Genomic DNA, 12,679 nt, shown 5'->3' with positions numbered 1-12,679 from the left:
GATGAAGCATATTCTTCATAATAAATCAAAGGCAGACTTCTTAAAATGGGCCAATGTGACTGTGAACAAAAAATATTTTTCAAGAAGGCAAAATGAAAAAAATTACTTCATAACACATAAAAGTGATGAAGAAAGAATAAAATCAAGTTAATAAACTTCAAAAGTGTAAATTTATACATAATAAATAGTGGTCTAAAAGGTAGAACTAGAGATATTTTTCAACAGCATGTAGCTATTAGTTGAAGTGAAATTTCTATTTCCTTTCAAGACTGCACGTCATCCTAAGAAGCTAGCAGTGGTGAGCCGGACTCGAGTAGGGTAAGGTCAAAGAGCACAGGACTAGCAACGTCAAGGCAAATCCCCGTCAATTGCATTTCCAAGCGCCTACGTGAGACCAGAGTGGAATGGGGGTGTCAGAGGAGCATGGCAGCATGGCCAGAGATCGCAAGAGCAATTGCTATCATTCAAATTTTACAGGTAGAAAGAGTCTCAGGTAAGTAAACAATACGGAAATGAAACTCAGCAAACAAACACAGAAATAGCACATAATCTGATGCATCTGTGAAATTGTAAGCAGTTCAGTATTTTCAGAGGGCCAACTGCTCAGTGAGGAAATAAGAGAGATTGAAAAAACAAAGCCAAAAAACCCTCACTGCCCTGCCTCACTGCCCACAACGCTGACTCAGAGAGACCGTGTAGGGCAGAAAGAACAGAACTGCCCCTCTGGGTTTGCCAGTCTGTAAATCTATCTTTCTTAGGATGATAGAAGTAAGCAAGAACCAGTCTATGGACTGGATTTATCAGCTTTGTCTAGTATGGGGTAGTATTAATAGACAACCTTGTAGTTTGGTCAAAGCTGAGCGTACAGAGGGCAATGGCGAGCGACGGTTTTTTAAGAAAAGACCAAACCCACTGGCATCGATCAATTCCAAATCACAGCAACCGCAGGGACCGGAGAGAACCGCCTCTCTGAGTGCTGAATGGGCGTAGAAGGCCTCATCTTTCGCTCTCAGAGGAAGGTGAGCTAAAACTGTTGACTTTGCAGTTAGCAGCCCAATGGGCAAACTGCATGCCTTTGGCTATTTCTATCAAAACACAGAGGAATGTCAGAAATTAGAGATAGAAACACAGGAGTGATCAAATGATTATACTTTAGATCATAACACTTGATTATGCAGAAATCATTAAGTCTGAAGAGGACAGAGCTAACATATATTTTAGAGAGCCATAATAAATAATGTGATAAATAGGTAAATTAGGATTGAAAATCAAAATGGGGTCACTGATATATTGCCAGCAAGCAAACACAGTCTGCTACTTCTTTTTATAAATAAAATGTTATTGGAACACTTTCATTCTTCGTGTATTGTCAGCGGCTGATTTTGTGCTTTATCAGGATAGTGGAGTAGTTGTGGTGAACATTATACATCTTCAAGAGCTGCAAATAGTTACTATCTATTTAATGCTTTGCAGGAAAAAAATGCCTGATATAAAGAAGTTGTCTCATGCAAAGAAAATGGCTGGCATTATCTCCTGTAAAATGAGGTTTTTATTAAGTAAATTTTAAGATCTTCTATTAATCTAGGTTTCTGTACCTTGGAAAGGGCAAGTATCAACATTACTTGTGAGAATTATGTGGTGAAGTCAAATGAGCACTAAGCTTACTCTTGAACTGGCTATAACAGCATCTATTATCAACTCTCAAAGTTTCTCTGAGGATTAAATGGGATCATTTATTTTTTTAAAAAAGAAAAGAATGGTGACTCATTCCTTCAAGCATTCAACGTGGGTCTGTTGCGACGAACGTTAGCATAATTATACTAATATTATGCAGTTGGCGGAGGATTTCTGAGAATTACAAACAGTGGGAGTGCTAGCTATGGCAAATGGAAAAAGCAAAACCACCAGCTGAACTGAGGCACAAAATCACAAGTAGATTCTCGTTGTTTAAGCAGAAATCTTAGAACGAAGTCACTAGTTTTTAAGTACAGATTCTAGAAACAGACATAAGAGAATAACTGCAGGAGACACACGGGTGACTGTAACCAATGCTACCATTCCCAAATCAATGTTTTCTAGTCTTGGTGACACTAGGACTACCTTGGCAACACTCACTGTACTCCACCTTAATGGAAATCAATGAATCAAGAATCCCAGGATTTAAGTATAAGTTTCAAAGTCCCATAAAATAACACCTGTGCTGCCTGGAAAATTGAATCACCCTCTACTTTCAAAAGCATCACCCAACCTTGTCGCAAGCAAGGTTCCAGCTAAAGCATGTTCGGATCAAGCAGCTTTCCACACTGACACCATCATCCTTCTGCCCTCTAGTAGTTCAAGCCCTCGAGAAAGCAGGGAAACGAGTTTACTTCTCCGTGGCTATAGGTTCTTATCCTAAGGGAACAACGTATAGGTCTGGAAAATATTTGTTTGCCACCTTCCTGTCTGGTAATGATGCAGCCGATGGAAAAGGTGTTGTGCCAACACCCCTCCTGGCCCACCTCGTTACGACCGAAAAGCATGAACCATAAAACGGACGCCACGTAAGGCTAGGAAAAGGCACTGTGAGTGAAGCACACAGTTTTATTTGGTTTTTCCATTGGCCAATAACTGAAATTCTATTAACATCCAAATACTAAAGAGGCTTCAGAGGAGAGCAACTCGGATTTTCAAGTAGGCTTGTGACGCTCTGTACACACAGATGCACACAGGAAGAGTAAACAATAACTTTCCTAGCTATACTCTGCCGTACTAGCCTTTGCCACAACCTAACCTTTCGAAACAAGCAAACAAGAAGAACCCTCCTCTTATGTTATCTTATTATCATTCAACTAATTTCATGATATAAAAGTTGAGATTGCAATTCCTTCTCTCACTTAATCAAGCATGAATACTCAGGCCTTCTACCTCTTAAATATGACCTGACTCCAGTCTTTTATTCTAACTCACATGAGAAAGACCCTATTCCTAGCCACCCACATGGAATACCAAACCAGCCTCTAAGCTAAAGTGAATGCATGGGGAAATCCCTGCTCACTACAATCTGCTTTCGTACTGAATATAGCATAACATGCAAAACAGAAATTTCAAACCAGTCTCTATGGAGCAGTGCTGAGAGAGTTCAAACCGAGATCTGCCTGGACCTCAGACCTACATAGTCCAGCCCACACCCTCCCCAAGGTGCAGCTTTTCTCTGGCAGAGACATTTGCTTTCGCTGCTCTCTGTTCTTTCTATGTGACCCTCTGTGCGCACAGGGATGCTGTTCCTTCTACTTATCTCCTGGCTGGACCAGGCCGATTTTCAAATACTAACTTTCCCCCGCTCTCTTCAGGAGAGTGCTCCAGATCTTCCTGGTCGAGCTAAATTGCCCCTTTCTCAAACAGACCTTGTGAAAGTGCTTGCCCGGAGTGAATATGGGAGAACTAAAAGGGAAAGCAAGCAGAGACCCCCAGAACTCCCTGCCTTGCAATCATTTCCCAAGTTAACCACAGCCATATAAATAACTTCATATGCATAGGAATCCACATTTTGGACAAGATAAACAAATGCAATTACTTTTTTGTTTAAAGGATTTAGATAATATACTACACCTCACTTGTCTAAGGTAAGATGCAGTCTGAAAAAAAGAGATTACACTCTAATATAAATTACATGCATGTCACAGTACCTGTCACATAGGTATTGAATAAATGTCTTAAGGATCCATATATACTCATATAGAAGCCGAGTTTTTCAGCACAATTTTAATACAGTTGTGGTAAAATTAGGTGCCTTGGCAAATATTCGAGTCGGCTTATACTTGATTCTATACAGTAAATGTTATACAAATCTACCATTAATGTAGTAAAGAGAAGAGGACAGGACCATGAAAAAACACTGACTGCATAGCTCTTATAAAGTAAGTTTAAAATGAATTATATGAAGAAACATTGGCTCAAGCTTTAATCATTAGGGAGACAATTACAGAATGGAGGGTCTTGACAAGATATCAAAGGCATATTCCTTGAGAATAAAAAATCAACCTTACAATTGCTGGTATACAGAGAGACATCAAATAAGAATGAAATGCAACAAGAAAAGATAAGATTTAACTAATCTAATAGAATCTTGTCTATAGAAAGAGGATAGTAAATAAGGAAAAAGAGTAAGATATAACATAAAAAGTAGGTAAACCAATGAGTTCTGTGATATAAAAGTATAGAAAGGTCCCTCTCCAAAGCGTAAAACAGGAAAACAAACAATCACACAAAATAGTTCACAATCAGCGTGACTCTAATAATTGGAACCAAAGCATATTATTACCTACTATCTAAAAGTGAAATATAAAGTGCATCATACACAATAGAGCTAAAATACCACACAGCATTTTCTACGATAGGAAATACATTTAGAAATAAATGCTGCATAGACACCGCTGAGGTCATCCCATTCTACTTACAGATAAAAAAAAAAAGACTTGCAATCACCAGGCCAGGGCAATTTAAGCCACTGGAATGTCTACCCGATTCACAGTAGAATGAGGCAGAGTGGAATTGTCCCACAGGGTTTCTGAGGTTGTAAATCTCTGAGGGAGCAGACGACTTCAGCTTTCTCTCTGAGTGATTGGTGAGTTGAACTGCCAATCTTTCCATTAGAGGACCAACACTTTATCAAGTACCAACAGGACTTCATTGGCCAGGTAAATAGACACTTCTAATCTCATGACCTATAATTTGTACCTTAAACCGGATTCCTAGAAGTCTGATGAAACAGGTGCTGAGGACCACCTGGGATCTGCTCTTCTAGTGAAGCCAGTCTAGGAAGGACTCCGAGGTAGTTGTACTCTGTTATACAGAGGGCCAGTCAGCTGAAATCCGCTCAGAGGCCAGGAACAGCAATGAACCCCGGCTCCAGGGGCAGCATTCACACCACATCACAGTTAAATACAGTTTACCTTCAAACTTTACTCCATACAACCTTTTCTAAATGTTACAAAGGCATATTTGTAGAATCATATCTATTTTTATTATTAATTGCATATGGCTCAGTATTTAATTTTAAAATAATACATTAAATTCCATTAAAAACGTTATAAAGAAATAGTAGAATAGACTTAAGGTAAAGTTCCTTTTCATTTGAAAGAGGATTTGGAAACACAAACCAGTCCACTGAGAGAAATTTCCAAGCGCTTAAAAAAAGAAACCAGAATAGCCAAAACTTTTCACATTCTCTCAGCTAAGCCTACCTACCATGAATGTAAACTGCATAATAAACAAAACCAGTTTCATTTACTGTGCCTCCTAGGTATTTCAGAGCTAACTTAAATAAAATTACTTACTAGTATAGTACTGGTGAATAAACCAACCACTCAATCATTTTGCTCCTCTGACCAAACTGAATAAAAGACTTAAAATATGAAGATAAATAGCAACTCTAATCCATTTATAATTTTAAAATTTTATTCATAAAACTCTGAAAAGGTTCTTGGATGTCCATGCACTTGCATATTCTAGGAGATGGCATTTTATCTGGTGATAAGTAACTTTTATTCATGAATACGTGGAAGGTGTGTCCTGTAAGAATCATTTTTTACATACAATTACATCTATATCCAGCTCAATTAACCTTAGGGAGTTTATATATTCCACAACTATTTATATAATCCCACTAACCATTTTGCCATAAGCAAAGATTTCTTAAAACTTTAAATAACATAGGCAAGTCTTTCAATTCAACACCTAATTCAAGAATAAGGTCATCATTACTCATTTTTGTGCAAAAAATGAATCCTTTTAAGACCACAATTGCAAGAAAGCTAAAGGGGTATTTTTAACCAGTATTTATTTAGATTTCAGTATTCACTTAGGCAGGAAATATCTGAGGTTTAGGATATGAGTAAAACTCAAATTAACATATATAACACACACATATATATATGTGTGTATATATATATATATATATATATATATATTAGATATGCAGGTAGTATTTCTGCCACAAAGGTATGTATTCTATATAAAAGTATCTGTTATTTTATGGAAAGAGGTATGCCTGACCCAAGCCATGAGATTTTTCATCACCTCAGTAGGCATGTGGAAGTTGGACATTGACCAGGAAGACCAAAGGAGAATGGATGCATCCAAATTATGGTGCTGCTGAAGAGTACTGAAAGGACCTTGAACTGCCAAAGGAACAAACAAATCTGTCTTGAAAAAATACAACCAGAATGCTCCTTAGAAGGAAGGCTGGAGAGATTTTATCTCGTGTATTCTGCTGTTTGTCAGGAGAGTCTCCCAGGAGAACATGTACTTGGTGGAGAGAGGGGCAGCAAAAAGAAGGCCCTTGGCAAGATGGATTGACACAGCGGCTGCACCACGGGGCTCAAACATCAGACCCATTGTGAGGATGGCCCAAGACTGCGTGGACCTTTGCTCTGCTGTACGTCGTGTCCCTATGGGCACCCAACAGGATCAGTGACGACATCCCCCAAATTCAACAGGTTAAGAGTTATCATTTGCTGGAGGAAAGAAAATAGAACTATGAGGCTGTAATAAAGCAGAGATCAGAGGAAGACAGGAATTTGGAGCTACTCAATCCATCATCCAGTGGTGAGCAAACTCACACTGTGGCCATTTGGATAGAAGTGCACATACACAAGAGAACTGACCTACAGATTACACAACTAAGCATTCTATGACGAAGGGAAACAGCCAGCTTTCTCCTGTTTGTTTTAGAAAAAATGCATGTCTTGAAGCACATTTTCTTAGTGTAGTAGTTTTAGAGCCAACAGGAGAAAAGGCATACAATCAACAGATAAGTAAATGATGACAAGGAACGGTGTGTGTCTTAGATCTAAAAGGAAAATTAACAGGACCACATATAGTTGGTAACGCAAATCCCAGCAAGCCTCAATACCGAGTGAGGCTAAAGTAAGAAGTCATTACAAAAGAAGTGGCGACTTCTTCTAAATCTACACTTTTCTAATTGCCATTTGTTCTCCATTAGGAGGCACTAGTACATACATGGAAGTGTAAACATGTGTAGCTTAATCATTTCCTTGTTACTCAACATTCATGAAAACTTAAAAGTAACAAGTGTATGAGATACACACTGCACATTAGATTGACTTTGTTTCTAATTCCACCATGGTTAGCTCTGCAATATTCTGGAAGCAATATGCATCTCTGTGACACTTTCCACAGATGTGAAAGTATCAAGTGTCAATGGATGGTGCCTTTCTATTCTTTTTTTTAATTTGCGGATGTGTTTAAATATTTAAACATTCTTCAGTATTTTAAAGATCACATATTCTGATCTGTTGAGTCATTAAGCTACTTCCTAGTAACGAAAACTAAATTAGGCACTTTGAAGGTTTCTTTATGTTTCCTAGAACAGTACAATTCCATTTGGTAATTTACATGATTTGTTAAATTCATAAGAAGATTCCTATCTTGAATAAAGCACCAGTAAAATGACTGTCTCCACCAGCAGAGGGAACTGGAGCGCTCATATAATTATCCAGAAAAGTATTGTTATTAGGTGCCATTACGTGGGTTCCAGCCCATAGTGACCTTACGCAAAACAAAATGCAACGTTGCCTGCTCCTATGCCTGTCATAACACTCATGCTTGTGTTTGAAACCAGCTTTGCGGCCACTGCTTTAATTCATTTTATTGACAGGCTTCCTAATTGTTGCTGAGCCTCGACTTTACCAAGCTTTATCTACTCTCCAAGGATTAGATAGACTCTCCTGACAACATGCCAAGGTAAAGTAGATGGAGGCTCACCGTTTTTACTTCCAAGGAACATTCTAGCTGTATTTCTTCCAGGACAGATTTGTTTGTTCTTCAGACAATCCATGACATATTCAATTTTTCTTCACCAACCACAGTTGTGTGGGACAAAACAAGGATGAACAATTTAAGAGAGGACACCCCCCAAAAAAATAAAAACGGAAAAATCTCCACTGGGCGGAGCTTTCATAGTATGCATTTTCCCCGCTAGACAAGCATCAAGCAACTCACTGGGAGTGAATGCACCCAGGCGGGCTGCCAGGGAAGGTTCTCTCTGCCACAGTGAATTTTTTCATGAAAGCAGTTTCACTGGCATCTCATTTTTGTGTGGCTGTGATATTGTGCTACATGCTTGGGAAAAATGCCACAGAAACTGGTGATGTTAAACACAGCTTACAAGGACAGCGCTGTGGGAAAAACTCAAGGTGAACTGTCCATCGATGACAAATCTCATTCTGGTCGTCTGACAATGTCCTGAATGGGTGAAGATGTTTACTCTTAGGGTATTTGGAGTTCATTTCACCAGGTGAATCAACCGTTAATCAAACTTTCTATTCAGTGGTTCTGAAAAGATTGCATAACAGTGTGTGACAAAAAGATCTGATTTGTGGCAGGCGGGGGACTGGTTTTGCCACCACAACAATGCACCTGCTCACAAAGCCATCTCTGTGCTCCAGTTTTTGGCAAAAACACAGAATTCCTCTCTTGCCCCACACACCTGACTCACCTGACCTCACTCCCCAGGACTTGTTTTTGTTTCCACGAATGCAGGAGGACATGCAAGGACAGAGATTAGATGGTGCAGAAGAGGGGAAGCAACAAACAAGGCAGGTGCTATCATCTGTCCAAACAGATGATTCTGAAAAATGTTTCTAAGAATGGAATCGCAGATTTGACAAATGTATTAAGTGCAATGGAGAGTACTTTGAAGGGGAGAAGATTGTTTTGTGAAAAAAATTTAAATACACAGCTTTGAAAAAAATTCCTGGATTTTTGGTGGGTGCCCCCTAGTATATGAGGCAAATGAAAACATCAAAACTTGAATCAGGTGCACTCAAGTTCCCAAAGGGACGTCTCTGCTTTGCAATACTTTAAAGAAGTCTTTTGATACAGACCTGGCCAGTGCACGGTCCTTCCATTGCGTCACTGCTCGTTCCGTGGGTGTTAATTAGAGACTGAAGTAAAATGAACTCCTTGAAAACGTCGATATTGTCTTTGTTTAGCATGAAGCTGCATGTCACTTCTGTCGAGAGGATGTCTGTTTGATGTTATGCTATAATTCATACTGAACGCTGTATGCAGCCTTTGATCTTCGTAAGTAACGGTTTCAAGTCTTCGCCAGTTTGATCATGCTAGTCTGTGTCATCTCTCAGGAGGTTAGTAGTCTCAACGCTCCAGTCTTCTTCATATAGCTCAGCTTCACATATGATTGCCTAGCGGACATATCAAATAAGTATTTTTAAAGGATACAATCCTGATACACCTTTCCTGATTTTAAACCACGTAGTATCCTCTTCTTGGTTTCAATGGCCATCCCTTCAGCTAGATATTCATTAGGTTCTGTATGAGCAAAATTCAGTGTTCTGGAATTCCAATGGTCTGCAAGACTGTTTATAATTTATTGTGATCTACACAGTTGAATGCTTTGCATAGTCAATAAACCATGCATAAACATGTTTCCGGCATTCTCTAATTTCAGTCAAGTTCTATCTGACTTCAGCAATCTTAACCCTTGTTCCATGTTCTCCTCTGAATCCAGCTTGATGTTTTCTGCCAGTCCCTGTTGATATACTTCTGAAACTGTTTTTTAGTTCTCTGCAACACTCTTTTACTTGCATGTGATATTAATGGTATAGTTACTTCCTGCATTCTATTAGATCGCTTTTCTTTGAAGGGTATATGGGTATCTTCCAGTCCATTTGCCAGGTAGTCAGTTGTCTTGAAATTTCTTTGTATACAGTCAATACTCCCAGTGTGCATTTGTTGAAGCATCTCACTTAGCATTGTGTCAATTCCTGTAGCCTTGTTTTCTGCTAATGTATTCACTGCAGTATTGACTTCTTCCTTCAAGATCATCTGTGCTTGATCACACGTTACCTCCTGAAATGTTCAAATGTCAGCCAACTCATGTGGACATAGTGATTCGATGTTTCTTCCATCTCTTTTGATGCTTCCTAAATTGTCGAGTATTTTGTCCATGTAATCCTTCAGTATTACCTTTAAGGCTTGAACATTTTTTTCTTCATTTCTTTCAGATTGGGAATGTCAGGTCTTTGTATATTTCATTCGGATATTTCACTTCTAAAGCCATCTTTGTCCAACTCTTTTACATCATTTATTCCATTTGCTCTAGCAACTCTACATTCAAAAGAAAGTTTCATAGTCTCTTCTGCCACATATTTTGGTCTTTCATGATTTTTAGTGGCTTTTGCTTTCTTCGTGTGTGATAGCCTGATATTATCACACATAGCTCCCCTGATCTTCAGTTATTAGCGTTCAGGGCATCACCTCTATTCCTGAAATGGTCTCTAGATTCAGGTTGTACTTTGGCTCTCGTAGGCTTGTCTTAGTCTTCAACTTCAACATAAACCTGAATATGATGGTTTGGTCTGCAGTCAGTCATTGGTCTTGTTCTGACTGCTGTTCAACTTCTACATCATCTCTTTCCACAGATGTTGTCCATTTGATTCCAGCGTAGTCCATCTGGGGAGGTCCACAGCTATAGTCACTCTTCGTATTGCTGAAAAAGGGACGGCCGATGCACAAATCATCGATCTCTCCAAACTCTCTCAAGCGATGCGAGCGTTGCTTCCACCGCCACGGCTATAGTGACCACTTCCTGATCTTTCCTTCCTCGTTCAGCCTTTGACCTTCAATCACCAATCAGTGATTATCAGGGGATCTTGAGTGCACATTTGATCGAGTTTAGGATGAAGAAGTTGGTGAAAGTTTTTCAACTTCTTCGTCTTTGGCATTAGTAGTTCATGCATAAATTTGAAAAAATAATTTATTAATTGGCCATCCTATAGTTCTATTGATATTATGCATATTTTAATGTATATTTCAAAATATTATTTTGATGATCCAGATAATAACAACAAAAGTCTATTGTGGGCAATGATAAAATATATAATCAAATAAAAATTAAGTGTGATTCACTTATAAATTTAGAATTTCTACTTCTATGTATTACAAATTTCTTCCAACTGATAACCATGTATCTAATGCCTGTTATATTCACCAGTTATGTCACTGAAAAAAGAGATAAACTTGTAATAATAGCACTCTACTGATAACTTTATATCAAAGAATACTTTCATGGAAACCTTTCCAGAACCAAATGAATTAGCATCTCTGCTTAACTTTTGGGGCTTAGAAGTATATGTTTTATACTTGGTTTCATATAGTTTTTAAAATTATTGACTTGAAAGGAGTCCTGGTGGTGTACTTGGTTACATGTTGGGCTACTAACTGTAAGGGCAGCAGTTCAAAACCACCAGCCAGCTCTGAAGAAGAAAATTGAAGCTTTCTACTCCTGTAAAGAGTGATACTCTTGGAAACCCACAGGATCGGTTCTACTCTGCCCTACAGGCTTGCTGTGAGCCATAACTGACTTCATAGTAGTGAGGAGTTCTTTGTTTGGGTTTGGTCTAAGTTATTATTATGGATTCTAAGAATCTGAGAGCCTGTGTCAAATTTTCAGTAACAAGAAATAAATTGGAAAGATTGCTACTCTTTAGACAATTTTTCAGAGAAACCGTTATCAGAATCAAAAGGATGAAGCTTACTCAAAAATATTCATATTACATGAGAACCCAAATTATATTTTCTTGCCTCTCCAAGAAACTAGCATTCTTTACCGCAGTGTTTCTAGTGATTTTCTTCATTCTAATAATATAAAATCTACTGTAGCGTAGTGACATTTTCCTACAAAGTGTAATATTAACCCTAATACCACCATATTGAATCTGTATAACAAGTATACCAATATTCAAAGTAGAGGGACAATCTTCCCACTTAAAATAAACATTTTCATGAGTACATACTGATGCTAAATTAGTTTGGGATGTTGCTGCTACACTAACTAGAGGAGTTTGCATCTTTTCCTTTAGTTTCATATGAAACACAGATAGATAACAATTCTCACAGATTTTCTTAAAACTGTAAAATAGAACTTAAGAGTAGCCAACAGAAAATTATACTCCAATAGTTGTAAAGTGAATAAAAGAGCCTACATTTGAGATACAATGTGGCAAGGAAAAAACAACTAAATAATTGAAAAAATAGTTGGACACGTGTGTGCTTTTTGTGGGGTAAGGGAGAAAGAAAATGACAAAAAAAATATATCAAAGATGACATAGATTCCAGCCTGGGGGACTGCCGCAACCGTGTCACCATAAAGAGATGAAGTCAGTTCACAAGGAATGTGCTTTTTAGAACAGGTTTCGTCTGCTAAGGTGAAGAAAATGATGACGTGCACAAACAGAAGTTCCTTAAAAGGTGTTGAAAAGTGCCAGGCATGGTATTAGGGCAGAGGAAACGAACTGTGAATCATCTCATCCACGAAGGAAAGAGAGTGATTTCAGTAAAGTAAGCTCGCGTTACCTGTAAACCCAGGGGCCAGCACTGTGCCGTACCATTTCCAGCCATTTACCTGAATCCTTACAGCAGCTGTCCAGAGTAGGGTCATGAGCCTTGTTTAGAAAAATAAGGTCACTGCGTCTCTGAGGAGAACAGTAATTTGGCCAACTAGGCACAGAGTTCTGATTTTCAAACCCGTATTCTTGTCATTACCCTGCACACATTTGGGGGCTCAGTGCCTGGCATACACATATAAATGAGGTGTCCAAGCCAGTCAGGGTGGCTAAAGGTGTCAAGATCTAACTGAGAATTTTTATCTTCTCTC

At 38.6% G+C, this 12,679-nt stretch overlaps 1 protein-coding gene across 1 annotated transcript in view; it reads right to left on the bottom strand.

The window, feature by feature from the left end:
* The window catches only part of CRPPA (CDP-L-ribitol pyrophosphorylase A), a 304,763-nt gene that overhangs the window by 157,184 nt on the left and 134,900 nt on the right, over window positions 1–12,679 (bottom strand). The window lies entirely within an intron of this gene.

This window comes from Tenrec ecaudatus, chromosome 9 (assembly GCF_050624435.1).
Source record: "Tenrec ecaudatus isolate mTenEca1 chromosome 9, mTenEca1.hap1, whole genome shotgun sequence".
In the NCBI taxonomy this organism is placed as follows: domain Eukaryota; kingdom Metazoa; phylum Chordata; class Mammalia; order Afrosoricida; family Tenrecidae; genus Tenrec; species Tenrec ecaudatus.
This window is presented reverse-complemented; position numbering and strand designations above follow the sequence as displayed.